At 59.0% G+C, this 15,467-nt stretch overlaps 1 pseudogene; it reads left to right on the forward strand.

Moving 5' to 3' along the window:
* The first annotated feature begins 965 nt into the window (after positions 1-965).
* On the forward strand, positions 966-15,159 carry LOC139826739 (scavenger receptor cysteine-rich type 1 protein M130-like; annotated as a pseudogene).
* Positions 15,160-15,467: the final 308 nt, after the last annotated feature.

A 15,467-nucleotide genomic window follows, 5' to 3' on the forward strand; every position in this document is an offset into this window, starting at 1 on the left:
CCAGCCCCCTGGGTCTTATGGCACTGGGGTGACTGGACACTCTCACCTCGGGCTCTTGGATGTGCCTGTTGCAGCACATGCTCAGTGCTCCTGGTCCGCACTCAGAGCTCAAGGGGTGAACAAACTGCTTCCCCCACTACAGCCAGCCCTGTCCTGTGATGTTCTACCATTGCAGTGATGTGACACCTGAAGCAGAGCCGTCCCTCATATATGGTCATGAACGGTGCTGGAGAAGTTCATTGGAGGACTGGGCCGTCTCGGAGGGGAGATGGCTCCTGATAATGTCTAAAAAGGTGCTGCTGCTTCGATTGGTTCCTCCTGTAACTGGGGGACATCTGCAGAGATGTATTGCCCTCCTGTCATCATTGCTCCCCCGAGTCCCTGGAGCTGTGGCAGGGAGTGCGGCACAGAGGGATGTGCCATCAGGGCAGGAGGCTCAGGATGGGCACAGAGGGACTCCTGTCCCCTCAGACGCTGTGGCTGCTCCTCTGGGTACAGCTGTGCAGGGGTAAGTGCTGACTCCCTTGTCCTACTGCCCAGGGCCAGCGGGTACCAGTGTGGTCATGGGGATCTGTTTGGGAATGGGGTTTCTTTGCAGATGCTGCTGAGACAGGGGGCAGAAGGTGCTCAGTTCCACGGAGCCTGTGCCTTTCCCTGTGCCTGTCTGGGTGGGAGAGAGCACCTCCTTTTCCAGAGCTCCAGTGTTCTGTGCCTGGCTGGATTCACAGACCCCCTGTCCTGGGGTACCTTTTGGGACCCCTTGTCCCCAGCGCTCTGCCTCTGGACCAGCGGTGCCTCACTGGTGATGACAACACCCAGAGATCCCCAGGGCACTGCCAACCTCTGGGGTGCCCCAGAGGCTTGGTGCACTGCTCACTGCCCCTTGTTCCAGGGGAGCCCTGACCCCACGAGGGCAGTTTGTGCCCCCCAGAGAGAGAGAGGACAGGGACATCTGCAGTAGAGACATGGCCTTCCTGGGTGGCTGGCCCAGGGCTGATGCCAGGGGAGAGGAGGGAATGTGGGATCCTCTGGATCATCTCAGTGGGAACAGGGAAAGCCCTGGGGATGGGCTGGGTTTGGATGGTGCTGGGGCAGGTGGTTTACATGGGAAGCTGCAGCCCTAGGTACACGGGGCTGTTCAGGGAGTGCTGGGCTGGGGGCAGTGGGTGCCCAGTGCAGGGCAGGGCGGTGTGTGGGTGGGCATGGGTGGGGGGCAGGTGGCCGTTGAGGTAGGAAGAGGTGCCTTGTGTGGTGGGATGGAGAATGACCCAGCAGGTCTGGACATGGGCACCCCCAGCCTTGTGCAGTTGTGGGGACAGAAGGGACCCTCACACTGCTCTGGGGACCTGCAGGGGAGGGGGCTCCCACCCTGGTACCCCTGACTCTGCCCAGGCAGGAGGTTCCCCCAGAGCTGCAGTGCTGGGGCTTGGTGCTCTCCTGACTCATCCTGTGTTGGTGTTTGAAGGTGCTGCAGAGGTGAGGCTGGTGGATGGCGGCAGGCGCTGTGCTGGGAGAGTGGAGGTGAAACACCAGGGACAGTGGGGGACCATGTGTGATGACTACTGGGGCATGAATGATGCAGCAGTGGTTTGTAAGCAGCTGGACTGTGGATTTGCTGTTGGAGCTCCTCAGTACAGACACTTTGGGCCAGGATCTGGCCCAATTTGGATGGATGATGTCAGCTGTAACGGCACGGAATCTGCCCTGTCTGACTGCGAACACAGCGAATGGGGTGATCATGACTGTGATCATGCTGAGGATGCTGGAGTGATGTGTTCAGGTAAGGGGTCAACCTGATCCCACCTTTAGGGTGGGATGAGGGAAGGCACTGGCCCTCTCAGGAAGCAACAAACATGATCTGAAGGAGTTCCCAATGTGGCCAACCAGTCTGCTGAGCTGGGACTGTCATTGCTGGTGTGACCAGTCCTTGGGAAAGCTGTGACAGCCTTGCGGGCACAGGAACGCATGCAAGCAGCACTGAGCAGCTGCCCAACCCCTCCTGCCTCACCACAGGTTTGTATGATTTGGTTTTTGGTGTTTTTTTCCAGGATTTGTCCGTCTGGTGGACGGGAAGAGCCGCTGCTCAGGACGTGTGCAGATCCGTGATGGGGACCAGTAGAAAAGCGTTTGTGATTCCCACTTTGGCCCCAAGGCTGCTGAGGTGGTCTGCAGGGAGCTACAGTGCGGCGTGGCCCTGCCTGAGTCTGCAGGAGGTCACTTTGGAGAAGGGGCTGGTCCCGTGTGGGATGGAGAGCTTCAGTGTGTGGGGAATGAGTCCCTCCTGTCCTCCTGCCCCACGGGGTCCTCCAGGGACCAGGCCTGCACCCAGATGAACAGCGCTGCTGTCAGCTGCACACGTGAGGACGCAGGGTGGGGTGTTGAACACTGGGGTGAAACCCAGTCTGAGGAGGGGACAGTTGGTGCAGTGGAAACAAGGGAACTGGGACATCTGTTCTCATGGACTGGCAGAGTCTTGACCTTCCTGGGGATCACAGACAAGGGCAGGGCTGGGCTAATGCCCCAGGACAAAGTGAACACTGGGCTGGTAGGACTCCCTGGGATCAACATCTTGCTCCACAGGGGGTGCACAAAGGCCTGAGATGATGAGCTGGGAAGTACTCAGGGCAGACTATGGTCCAGGAGAGCTGAGGGTCCTGGGAGAAGCAGCAGCGTCTGCGTGGGGATCCCTGGGGACAGGTCTCTTCCCAGGGTGCTGGCTGGAGAGAAGTGGGTGCTCTAGGTGAGTCTGGTCCAGGGTCAGGTTGAAGGGTCTGTTAGGGTAGAAGGAAAAGCTGAAAGCTCTGAGGTCACAAATGACCCAGCAGAGCTGGAGCTGGTCGCCCCAGCCTTACACAGCCCGTAGGGAAACAAGGGACCTCTGCACCACCCTGGGGACAGCGTGCAGGGGAGGGGTCTCCCACTCTGACACCCACAGTGCTGGGGCTTGACGCTGATCTGACTGGTCCTGTGTCAGTGTTTGAAGGTGCTGCGGAGGTGAGGCTGGCAGATGGCGGCAGTCGCTGTGCTGGAAGAGTGGAGGTGAAACACCAGGGACAGTGGGGAACCGTGTGTGGTCACTACTGGAGCATGAACGATGCAGCAGTGGTTTGTAAGCAGCTGGGCTGTGGATCTGCTGTTGGAGCTCCTCTGTACGGACACTTTGGGCCAGGATCTGGCCCCATTTGGATGGATGATGTCAGCTGTAATGGCACCGAATCTGCCCTGTCTGACTGCAAACATGCAGGATGGGGTGAACATAACTGCGGTCACAGTCTTGATGCTGGAGTGACATGTTCAGGTAACGGGTCAGTTTTTTCTCACCTTTAGGGGATGGGACTGGGGAAGGGACCTGGCTGTGCCATAAGGAGCAACACACATGCTGGATCTGGCCAAATTAATCAATCATGCTGCTGAGCTGGAACTGTCATTGCTGGTGTAACTGGTCCCTGGGGAGAGCTGTGACATCCCTGTGGGGACAGCACCCCATGCAGGCAGCAATGACCAGCTGCCCAACCCCTCCTCCCTGCCCACAGCTCCCCACAATGACCCATGAAACGGGGTCTATACCAGCACTGACTGACTCATCTGTGCTGCTGTCACCCTCTGAGGCAGCGAGAGGCCAGGGGGACATACAACTCTCCTGTTCCCTGCCTGGCCATTGGCCTGGGACCTGTGCACCCCTGGGCAGAGCACCGTGTCCCTGGATGAGAACATCCCCCTCAAGCAGGCCTTGGAGGGCTCTGGAAAGCACCAGCCATGGTAACAGCTCCTGCATTTCTGTGCTCTGGGACATCTCCCACCTAAAAGGAACCTCCCAACACTGCAGGAACAGCCTGGGATCAGAGTGAGCCTCTGGTTGCACACAGGTGATGATGGTCCTGCCTGGTTCAAGCTCTGCAGGGGCTGAGCAGCTGCAGCTTTGTCACCATCTGGGCCAGTTCTCCTGGACCCCAACTGCTCACACGGCTGCAGTGCTGGGGGAGCATGCTGGGCAGCACAGAGGACCTTGTGTGGGAGCCCTTTGTCTGAGCAGCACCTGTGGCTGTGAGTGTGTGGCAGACACACACCTCAAGTGCTCTGGTGCTGTAGAGAAGGGGAGGAGGAGCCTTGGATGTATTTGTGGCACGAAGACTCACCCAATAGCTTCCCCTGGGATTTACAATGTGCAGTTTGTCCAGGGAGTCCTTGGAGCTGATGTGGGACATGGACAAGTAACTGCCAGAGGGCTCTGGGAAAGCCCAAGTTGTTTTTATTGTTTTGTTTTGTTTTGGTTTTTTGTTTTTTGTTTGTTTGTTTGTTTTCCAGGATTTGTCCGTCTGGTGGACGGGAAGAGCCACTGCTCAGGACGTGTGCAGATCCATGATGGGGACCAGTGGAAAAGTGTTTGTGATTCCCACTTTGGCCCCAAGGCTGCTGAGGTGGTCTGCAGGGAGCTACAGTGCGGCGTGGCCCTGCCTGTGTCTGCAGGAGGTCACTTTGGAGAAGGGGCTGGTCCCGTGTGGGATGAAGAGCTGCAGTGTGTGGGGAATGAGTCCCTCCTGTCCTCCTGCCCCACGGGGTCCTCCAGGGACCAGGCCTGCACCCAGATGAACAGCGCTGCTGTCAGCTGCACACGTGAGGACTCGGGGTGGGGTGTTGAACACTGGGGTGGCCCCAGCCTGAGGAGGGGACAGTTTGGGATTGTGGAGACAAAGGAACTGGGGCATCTGTTCCCACAGCTGAAAGAGATGTGACCCTCCTGGGGATCACAGACAAGGGCAGGGCTGGGCTGATGCCCCAGGACAAAGGGAACAATGGGCTGGTAGGCCTCTCTGGGATCAACCTGTTGCTTCACAGGGCATACACAAAGGCCTGAGATGATGAGGTGGCAAGTACTCAGGGCAGACTGTGGTCCAGGGGAGCTGGGGGTCCTGGGAGAAACAGCAGCCTGTGCTTGGGGATCCCTGGGGACAGGTCTCTTCCCAGGGTGCTGGCTGGGGAGGAGTTGGTGCTCTAGGTGGGTCTGGGCCAGGGGCAGGTTGAAAGGGGGTCTGCAAGAGTAGAAGGAAGTGCTGAAATCTCTGGGGTTACAAATGACCCAGCAGGGCTGGAGCTGCTCGTCCCAGGCTTGCACGGTCCTTGGGGATAGAAGGGACCTCTGCACCATACTGGGGACAGCCTGGAAGGGAGGAGGATCCCACCCTGACACCCACAGTGCTGGGGCTTGATGCTGATCTGACTGGTCCTGTGTCAGTGTTTGAAGGTGCTGCGGAGGTGAGGCTGGCAGATGGCGGCAGGCACTGTGCTGGGAGAGTGGAGGTGAAACACCAGGGACAGTGGGGGACAGTGTGTGGTGACTACTGGGACATGAACGATGCTGCAGTGGTTTGTAAGCAGCTGGACTGTGGGTCTGCTGTTGGAGCTCCACAGTACGGACACTTTGGGCCAGGATCTGGCCCCATTTGGATGGATGATGTTGGCTGTGATGGCACCGAATCTGCCCTGTCTGACTGCAAACATGCAGGATGGGGTGAACATGACTGTGATCACAGTCTTGACACTGGAGTGACGTGTTCAGGTAAGGGATCAGCCTGTTCCCACCTTTGGGGCTGGGATGGGGGAAGGCCCTGGCTGTGTTCTCGGGGAACAACAAACATGAGCTGGATCTGGGCCCAGTGATGCTGGTCGACCTGCCAATCTGGGACGGTCATTGCTGGCGTAACTGGTCCTTGGGGAAAGCCCAGAGGGAGCCGACCCCAGGGTGAACTGCCCCTGCCTCAGTGTGTCCTGACCCTGCCTCAGTGTCTCAGTCCCACCTCACCTGGTGCCTTGGGCTCCAGGAAAATCCTCCATCCTGCCGTAGGGTGTCCTCTGGTCTGTACTGGTCCCCACCCATTCTGCCAGTTCCCAGCAAACAAGGCTGAGGATCCCTGTGCTGGAAACACGACAGGGCAACTTGTTCGGCACCCACACCTTGGAGGAAGAGCATGAGATGGCTGGTCATGCTGGGTTGTTCCCCCTCAGAGACATGGGAGACGTATGGCAGCCACATACCTCGAGTGCTCTGATGGTGTAGAGAAGGGCCGGAGGGGTCCTGGATGTGTTTGTGTCATCATCACGACCCCAACAGCTTCCCCTAGGATGTGCAATGGCAGTTTGGCCATGGCTTGCTTGGGGGTGATGTGGGATGTGGACATGTAACTGCCAGAGAGTTCTGGGGAGCTCCCAGGTGTGGCGTTGGATTTGTATGTTTGGTTACTTTTTTGTTTCTTTGTTTGGTTAGGTTTTATTGTGGTTTTGTTTGTTTTCTTGTTTTCTTTTGCTTTGCTTTCCCCGCCTCCTCCAGGATTTGTCCGTCTGGTGGACGGGAAGAGCCACTGCTCAGGACGTGTGGAGATCCATGACGGGGACCAGTGGAAAAGTGTTTGTGATTCCCACTTTGGCCCCCAGGCTGCTGAGGTGGTCTGCAGGGAGCTGCAGTGCGGCGTGGCCCTGCCTGTGTCTGCAGGAGGTCACTTTGGAGAAGGGGCTGGTCCCGTGTGGGATGGAGAGCTGCAGTGTGTGGGGAATGAGTCCCTCCTGTCCTCCTGCCCCACGGGGTCCTCCAGGGACCAGGCCTGCACCCAGATGAACAGCGCTGCTGTCAGCTGCACACGTGAGGACTCGGGGTGGGGTGTTGAACACTGGGGCTCTGTGGGGGGTTGGGAACAGAGCAAGGACCAGGCTGGGTGAGTGTAGGACAGAAGGGGTAATGGGACTGTCTGCAGCATGAAAACCATGCAGAAGAAGAAAGGCCTTTGTCCCTCTGGCCTTTCCACCAGCTACGGAGGGTACAAAAGCACCAACCCACCCTTTCTGAACGCCTTCTTTGTCTCTGCCTACTCTGCCGGGGGCTGTCCTGAGGAGCCCCGTACTACTGAGGCCCCAGAGGAAGGCAGCACAATGGAGGAGTTTGCCTGGGTTGATGAGGACTGGGTTAGGGAGCAGTTAGGCCATCTGGACATCCATAATCCATGGGTCCGGATGGGATGCACCCGTGGGTGCTGAGGGAGCTGGCTGAGGTCATTGCTGGGCTGCTCTCCATCATCTTTGCCAAGTCTTGGGAAACGGGAGAGTTGCCTGAGGACTGGAGGAAAGCAAATGTCACTCCAGTCTTCAAAAAGGGCAAGAAGGAGGATCCACGTAACTATAGACCGGTCAGCCTCACCTCCATCCCTGGGAAACTGATGGAACAACTTCTCCTTGGTGCCATCTCAAGGCATATCAGGGATAAGAGGGTCATTAGGGACAGTCAACACGGCTTCACCAAAGGGAAGTTGTGCTTGACCAACCTCATCGACTTTTATGAGGACATAATGAGGTGGATGGGTGATGGCAGAGCAGTGGACGTGATCTATCTTGACTTCAGTAAAGCATTTGACACCATCTCCCACAGCATCCTCACAGCTGAACTGAGTGAGTGCAGTCTGCAGTAAGGGTTCCAGAGCCTGGCCCAGGCTGCTCAGGGAGGTTGTGGAGTCTCCTTCTCTGCAGACATTCAAACTCACCTGGACACCTTCCTGTGTAACCTCATCTGGGTGTTCCTGTTCCATGGGGGGACTGCACTGGATGAGCTTTGAGGTCCCTTCCAATCCCTAACGTGTGATTCTGTGATTCTCTCCTCCTCTGTCCCCAGAGTACACAGGGTTCAGGCTGGTGAATGGCAGCACAGCGTGTGCGGGGGGGGTGGAGGTCCAGATGCTGGGGAGCTGGGGAACTCTCTGTGCCTCCCACTGGGATCTCTTGGATGCCCATGTTCTGTGTCATCAACTCAACTGTGGGTTTGCTGAGTCCATTCCTGGAGGAGAGCATTTTGGGAGAGAGACTGGCCCTGTCTGGAGAGACTCATTCCACTGTGACGGGACTGAAGCCCACCTGGGACAGTGCCCAGTGGTCACCCTGGGGGCCCCCCCGTGCTCCCACGGGAACAACGCTGCTGTCATTTGCTCAGGTGAGTGCTGGGAAAATAGTGCATTAGCTCCGTTTCCCTTTGTGTGAGACATGGCCACCCAAAGCAGGGGTCCCATGGCAGCACCAGGCTAAATTTCTCCCTGGAGGATCCCTGGGGGGCTTTCCTTGCTCAGACTGATCGCTCTGCTCTGGGAGAGCTGAGGTCTGAACAGAGACAGACACCTGTCCCCAGGGCAGCGCCTTAGACCCTGGTACCACTGCCCGGCCCGGGTTCCATATGATGAGCCCAGAACAGGCTGGTGGGGCTCTGCTCCATCCTGCAGCTGCAGACAAACACATCCCATCCCCACAGAGAGCCCTGCAGAGCCTCATCCCATCACCCAGCAGAAGCAGACCCGGGTGTGAGCTGCAGACAGGGCCTGGGCTTTGCCCTCGCTTCTTGTCAGCACAGGGCTCACTCTCGCCCTGTTTGGTCAGACAACCCCCCCTTGCCCTCTTCCCTGGAGGCTGCCGTGCTGCCCGGTGCCGCTGATGGCTGTGGCTCCTCTACTGTCCCCAGGCCCAGCCGACCCTACGTCCCTGCGACTGGTCGGCGGCGGGAGCCGGTGCGACGGGCGAGTGGAGATCTTTCAGCACAGGATGTGGGGCAGAGTCCTGGACGACCAGTGGGACGTGCGGGAGGCCAGCGTGGTGTGCCGGCAGCTGCGGTGTGGAGAGGCAGAAAAAGCCTACAACCCCCCGAAGCCTGAGCGAGGGACGGGCCCCATGGGGCTGCGAGGGGTCCGGTGCGCAGGGCACGAGGCCAGCCTGACCCGCTGCAACAGCTCCCTGCCCAGGAGTGCCCTGTTGGGAGGGGTTGTGGAGGACATGGGAGTCATTTGCTGGGGTGAGCGGCGCTGAACGGGTCCCCAGATGATGGGGTGGGGGGGCGGCCACCCCCTGACAACACCTGGGGTTCCTCCCCACTGCGGGTCCGGCTGGTGAACGGACCCGGGCGCTGCGCAGGGAGAGTGGAGATCTACTACCAGGGCAGCTGGGGGACCGTCTGTGACGATGGCTGGGACCTGTCTGATGCCGCCGTCGTTTGCCACCAGCTGGGCTGTGGAGGGGCGGTGGAGGCGGCTGGCTCCGCTCGCTTCGGGGAAGGCTCCGGGCAGATCTGGCTGGACGGTGTGAACTGCTCTGGGGCCGAAGCTGCTCTCTGGGACTGCGCTGCCGGGCCCTGGGGGCAGCACGACTGTGGGCACAAAGAGGATGCGGGTGTTATCTGCTCAGGTGTGTGCCGGGAGCTGTGCCGGGATGCTTCCCCGGAGGCCGGGATGCAGGGCTGTCCCTGGCTGAGCCCCTGCCTGAGCCTGGCCTAGGGACACCCATGCACGGGTGCCCTCAGTTCGCCGGGGTCCCTGGGGAGCTCAGCTGTCCCCCAGGGTGAGCGGGGAGAGCAGGGGCTGTGTCCATCAGGGACTTCTCTCTGCCTTGGGTGCAAGGGGGACTTGCTGGCCCTGCCCTACCTGGCTGGGGGCCTGGGGAGCGCAGGGGTGTCCTGGCTCCCACAGCCCCACACCAGCCTGTTCTCTTGCTGCCTTTCCTCCCAGACTTCATGGACCTGAGGCTGGGGAACAGTGATGGCTGCTCTGGGCACCTCCAGGTTTTCTACAACGGGACGTGGGGGAGCGTTTGCTCCAGCTCGATGACTCCTGACACGGTGTCACTGGTGTGCAAGGAGCTGGGCTGTGGGGACGGAGGATCCCTGGAAACAGGCCTGCCCTATGGCAGGGTGTCTGGCCCTGCCTGGCTGGATTACATGCAATGTGAGAAGGGAACCAGCTCCTTCTGGCAGTGTCCATCCGCCCCCTGGGACCCACAGTCTTGCGATGACCTGCGAGATGAGACCCACATCACCTGCAATGGTAACTCTGAGCCACTCGGGCACTGGTGTCACCCCAGCTTCTGCTCCCCTCTGGGCACGGCCAAATGCAGAGAAAGAGCTTGGAGGGGTTTTCATTGCCATGTCAGACTCTTCTGCTGCTGGTGGTACAGATGTGACCACAGTTCTCAGTGTCCCACATGTCTGGGAGCCGTTGCCACCCGGCAGTGCCTCGGGGAGGCAGCGACATCTGCAAGTGGGGTCTCAGCAGAGACCAGAGAGGATTCAGAGGAGCCTCCCCTCCATGGCCACCCTCCTGCTGCTCTGCAACCAAGATGGCACACAAGGGCACAAGCAGAGCTCAGCCCCGCTCTCTTCTGCACAATCCCCCGAGCAAGTCCCTTCACCACAGTGTTTCCTTCTTCAGGGGACGCCCAGAAATGCCCCCAGAGCCTTTGGCCCTGTGCCCCAACTCCAGCAGCTGCACAGGTAGGGAGCTGCTCCTCCGCGTGCTCCTCTTGCCTGGCTCCTCTGCTGTCTGAGTGCCGTGGGAGCTCTTTGCCTTCTCCAGACAGGGAGAAGATCCGTGCCGTGGGAGGTGAGGACGGGTGCTCAGGCAGAGTGGAGCTCTGGCATCGCGGCTCCTGGGGGACAGTGTGCGATGACTCCTGGGACATGCAGGACGCCCAGGTGGCGTGCAGGCAGCTGGGCTGTGGCCCCGCGGTGTCTGCCCTGCATGAGGCTGCTTTTGGGGTGGGCCAAGGCCCCATCTGGCTGGAGCGGGTGGAGTGCCGGGGAACGGAGTTGTCTCTGCAGGACTGCTGGGCCCAGCCTAGGGACGGACGTGCTTGCCGGCATAAGGAAGACGCTGCCGTGCGCTGCTTGGGTGAGCGGGGGGCTGGGACCCCTTGCTCAGGTATCAGCAGGGAGCTGGGGAAGGCCTTTCACCCGCTTGGTCCTGGCATGGCCCCTGAACTCCCGAGAGCAGGAACGTTCCTGTGGGATGCAGCAGCCTGGTGCCAAGCAGGGAGCAGCCTCAGTGGAACTGTGTCCTTGGGTCAATGCCCATGGAGCCCTGCAGCTCCAGGACCATCCATCCCCTGGGCTACCTGTGCCACCCTGCCCGCCGCCCAGGGCAGAGGCCCCCAGCCCTGTCCTGGGTTCCTTTCTAGCACTACGGGAGGGGCAATTGGGGTGGGATGTGTCAGGGACCCTACAGACACACGCTGTGTGTTACAGGGGAGGCTCCCTGGTACATGCACTCCCACCCTCTCAGCCCAGCTCTCCTTTTCCTCCCCTGCAGCTGCACCCAGGACAGCAGCATCCCCACCCCGAGCAGGTAACTCATCCTCCCCAGGGCTGGGTATCCCAGGGCCAGGCTCTGACCCACAGTTGGGTGGAAGGGGCTTCTTGCTGGAGCGTGAAACTCCCAGGAGGTGGCACTGGGGTGATTATGTGGGGGTTGAGGAGGGGGTGAAATTCAGTCAGCAGGGTGGAAGCTTCTCCATCATTCCCCCTGGGGTCCTCCCCTCTCTGCTGCCTTGTGTGATGGGGGTCAGGGCTGGTGCTGCCTCCATCTCTCCCAGGGCTGGTGCTGTTCTTCCATGTTCTTGCCCGTGTAGATCCCACCCGGGGCCGTCCGACTGTCAGCGGGAGAACCTCAGTGCCCGTCATCATCTGCATCATCCTGGGGGCCCTTCTCTGCCTGCTCCTGGCCCTGCTGGCCTGGCAAGCGTTCAGTGCCAGGGCTGGGTGCAGAGGTGGGTCCTTCCACAGAGCTCCCAGTGATGCCTCCTGGAAGGGCTGGGGGTGCTGTGGGGGGTCAGTAAGGGGTACAATCAGAGCTGAGGGGAGGAGACTGTGTGCTGCCACCTGTCCCACACACCCCTTTGACTGTCTGGCCATAGGGCACCAGCAGGAAGGGGTGGAGAGAGCCCAGAGATGATTGGAGCAAGAGATGGAGCAAGGGGAGACAGGGCAGAGCAGGACCAGGGGAGATGTTATCCTGTAGGAGACGTTATCCTGGGGGAGATGTTATCCCGTAGATGTTATCCTGGGGGAAATGTTATCCTGGAGGAGATGGTCAAGGCTGGCAGTGCTCTGGGTAGTGCTGGAGGGCACTCTGGGGCAAGGAGAAGACGAGAGGAACATAGGGCAGCAGGGCCCATCTCCATGGATTCATGCCCCAGGCTGACCCTCTGCCCAGCCCTGCGTGCCCTTGGTAGGGCAGGGGCCCTGCTATGGACTTGTGGGGCAGACAGGGGTTGGCTCCAGGTGGAGGGGAAGCACGGGAGCTGCTCTGGGGTCAGACAAGGGGGATGACCCAGGGGCCAGAGGGGCTTGAGCGCTGTCTCCAAGTGGCTGATGTGAGGGTGATGCTGCCCTAGATCATCTCCACAGTGATGTGGCCCTCGCTGGGAATGTGGCAGCTGTTCCTGGACAGCACAGTGGGGCTGTGCTGTTGGAGCAGTCCTGGGCTGGGCCAAGGAACAGGTTTGGGGAGGAGAGTGGGGTCCCATTGCCCCTCTGCCTGTCCCCATGCCAGCTCTGCCTCTGTTCCCAGGCTCCAGGACAGCCCAGGAGCTCTTCCCCGAGGCCGTGTACGAGGAGATCGGTCACAGCCCAGCGTGGGAGAAGCAGGCGAGGTTTGGTCACTTAGGTGGGTGTGGGCACATCTGCAGGACCCTTTCTCCCCACCCCACCCCAGGGCTGATGCCCTGAAGCCCCCAGCTCGTGGTCCCTGCAGTGCTGGGGCTGTGTGGTCTGTGGGGAGAGCACCCCAGCCCTGGACCCGGGAGAGGAGCTGCCTCCCAACCAGCTTTGCCCGTCGCAGCTGGACAGCCCCTCTCTTCCTGCCCTTACAGCCACTTGACGAGTGAGGGAAGAGCTGTCCTGGGGCAGCTCTGGGAGCACCTTTGAGACAGGGCTTGTCCCAGGGGAGCAGGGTGAATTCCCAGCCCTCCTCCCCATGAAGCCCCAGCTCTGTGGGTCCCCCTTCCTCAGCAGCACTGGCCACAAACCAGGTCAGTGGTCTCATCCCATAACACCCACTGCGCATCTCTCCAGGCTCCTCTTCGGAGCAGTCCCTGACCCAGCTGCAGCCCTACCCTGGGCACCGAGAGGAGGAGGATGGTCTGGGATCAGCACCAGGTAATGAAGCAGGAAGGGGCTGATCTGCCTGCAGACAAGTGAAGGACAGAGGTGTCACTGGGTGTCACCGTCAGAGATGAGGAGGACCTGAGGGTCTCCTGTGCTGCTGCCAACACCAGTGCCTCCCATCCTCTGCTCTGCACGATGGATCTTCTCGTTGTCACCAGCTCCCCTCTCTTTTCAGATGTTTCTGTTCTGCCTGAGGGTGACCCAGTGGATGGCTATGATGATGCCAGGGAGGTTTCTCTCCCTGGGGAGGGCGATGCCCCTGGACAGGGAGCTTGGGAAATGCCCAGGGTGCCAGAGGAGGAAGCAGAACCCAGCGATGCACCCAGAGGTGAGAGGGAAACTCAGCGCTGCTGGTTCCTGGGGTGCCACCCCCACTGCCACCCCCACTGCCACCCTGGTTGCTGCTGCACTGAGACCTAAACCTCCTGGGAAGGGGGCACCTGCCCCAGGAGTTTCCCATGGAGGGACTGAAGGGTGGGAGAAGCAGCTGAGTGTGGTGAGGAGCAGGGGGGAACGTGATGCACAGGCCCCATGGGGTGAGCTGCAATGTCCCGCATTGCTCCTTGCAGGGGGCAGCCTGTGCTCCCAGAGAAGTGCTGGGGTCCCTGGAGCTGAAGGAGGCACCACGTCCCTGTCCCCGGGGAGCATGGGCTACGATGACGCTGAAGAGATGTCTCTGGCACATCTGTGACACACAAAGGCTGTGACAGAGCTGGGTGCACAGCAACCCCTGAGCCCCCAGCCAGGAGAGCCCATCCCTGCTGTCATTGAAGCTGGGAGAGCTGTGAGCATCAGGAACCGCCTCCCTTTGCCCATGGGCAGCACCAACAGTCCAGAGTTTCCTCCAGTTGTTTTCCATTTTTACATTGTACATCATATTTGTGCTTATTAAAAGTCTCAGGGGGTTTGGCCCGGAGCTGGTTTGTGTCTGCCCAGGTGCCAGGAAATCTTCCCGAGTGTTAACAGGGGCAGCAGAGAACAAAGACATGGCGGTGCGGAAGGGGTTTGTCTCAGGGACAACAGGCTTGGGGTCAGGTTGTGGTGCTGCCAGCGCCCGTGGTCCCTGTGGAATAATCCTGCTGACAGAGACGCTTCCCTCCTGCTTTGCCACAGGCAGTTTCTAGTCAAAATGACTCTCTAACAGATCCCATGATGCTCCCCAGTGCCCATTTCTTCATCCCGAGATCTCCCAACTGCCTGGGTCACGCTGGTCCCACAGTGCAGAGCCCATGACAGAGCTGCCAATCAGGGTCAGCCCTGGGCTGTGACCCCGCAGAAGTGAACCCCAAGGTGGTTTCAGCATTGTTTCCCAGGGTATGCTCTGAACTAGACTTCAGAATAGGCAAAAATCCGCCCTTCGGAAGTCCAGTGTAGAGGTTTTATTAACGGCTCTCCTTGCATCTCTGAGTATTGAAAATTCTATTATTTCATGGTCGCTATGCCCAGGTGGCCTCCAACCACTACATCACCCACCAACCCTTCTCTGATTGTGAACAGTAGGTCTAGCGGGTCCTTACTCCTGGTCGGCTCATTTACCAGCTAATGAGGGAAATTGTCCTCTATACACTCTAGGAAATTCCTAGGTTGCCTCTTCTGTGCCATATTGAGCTCCCAGCAGATATCCAGCAGGTTAAAGTCACCCATAAGAACAAGGACTGTTGATTTTTAGACAGCTGCTTGTAGAATAATTCACCTCCTCCATCATCCTGGTTGGGCAGTCTAGAACAGACACTCACAAGGATGTCGGCCTTGTTGGACTTCCCCCTCATTCTGGTCCACAGACACTCAACCTTGTCACTGCTGACCTCAAGTTTAACAGAGTCAAGAGACTCTCTAACATATAAAGCCACCCCTCCACCTCTCCTACCCTGCCTGTGTCTTCTGAAGAGCTTGGTGGCCACACATAGCAGCCCTGCAGTCGTATGAGTCATCCCACCATGTTTCTGTGATGGAACTATGTCACAGCTTTCCTGCTGCACGATGGCTTCCAGCTCCTCTTGCTTGTTGCCCATACTGCGTGCATTAGTGTACATGCACTTCAAGTAGGCTGCTGATTTCACTCTTAATTCAGGCTTTCCATCCTTAGGCTGATCTTTGGAGAGCCCAGTTTCAATCCCTTCCCCCTTCAAACCCAGTTTAAAGCCCTCCTGATCAGCCCCGACAACTTCTGGGCTATAGTCCTCTTGTTCTTCCTAGAAGGATGAAGCCCATCTCATATGAGGAGACCAAATACCATGGAGTTTGCCCCATGGTCAAAAAACCCAAAATGTTGATGGTGACACCAATCCTTTGGCCACCTGTTAATGAGATGGGCTTTTCTACTCCTCTCATTATTTATCTCCTCATCTATCCCAGACAGCACAGGAACTGAGGCAAATATCGCCTGTGCTCCTGTTCCATGAACTGACCGACCCAGTGCTTTAAAGTCTTTTTTAATTATCTTGGCACTTCTTCTATTAATGTCCTCGCTGCCAGCTTGGACTGCTAACAGGGTATAATAGTCTGAGGGCTG

Source organism: Patagioenas fasciata, unplaced genomic scaffold (genome assembly GCF_037038585.1).
Source record: "Patagioenas fasciata isolate bPatFas1 unplaced genomic scaffold, bPatFas1.hap1 Unplaced_13, whole genome shotgun sequence".
Classification (NCBI taxonomy): Eukaryota; Metazoa; Chordata; class Aves; order Columbiformes; family Columbidae; genus Patagioenas; species Patagioenas fasciata.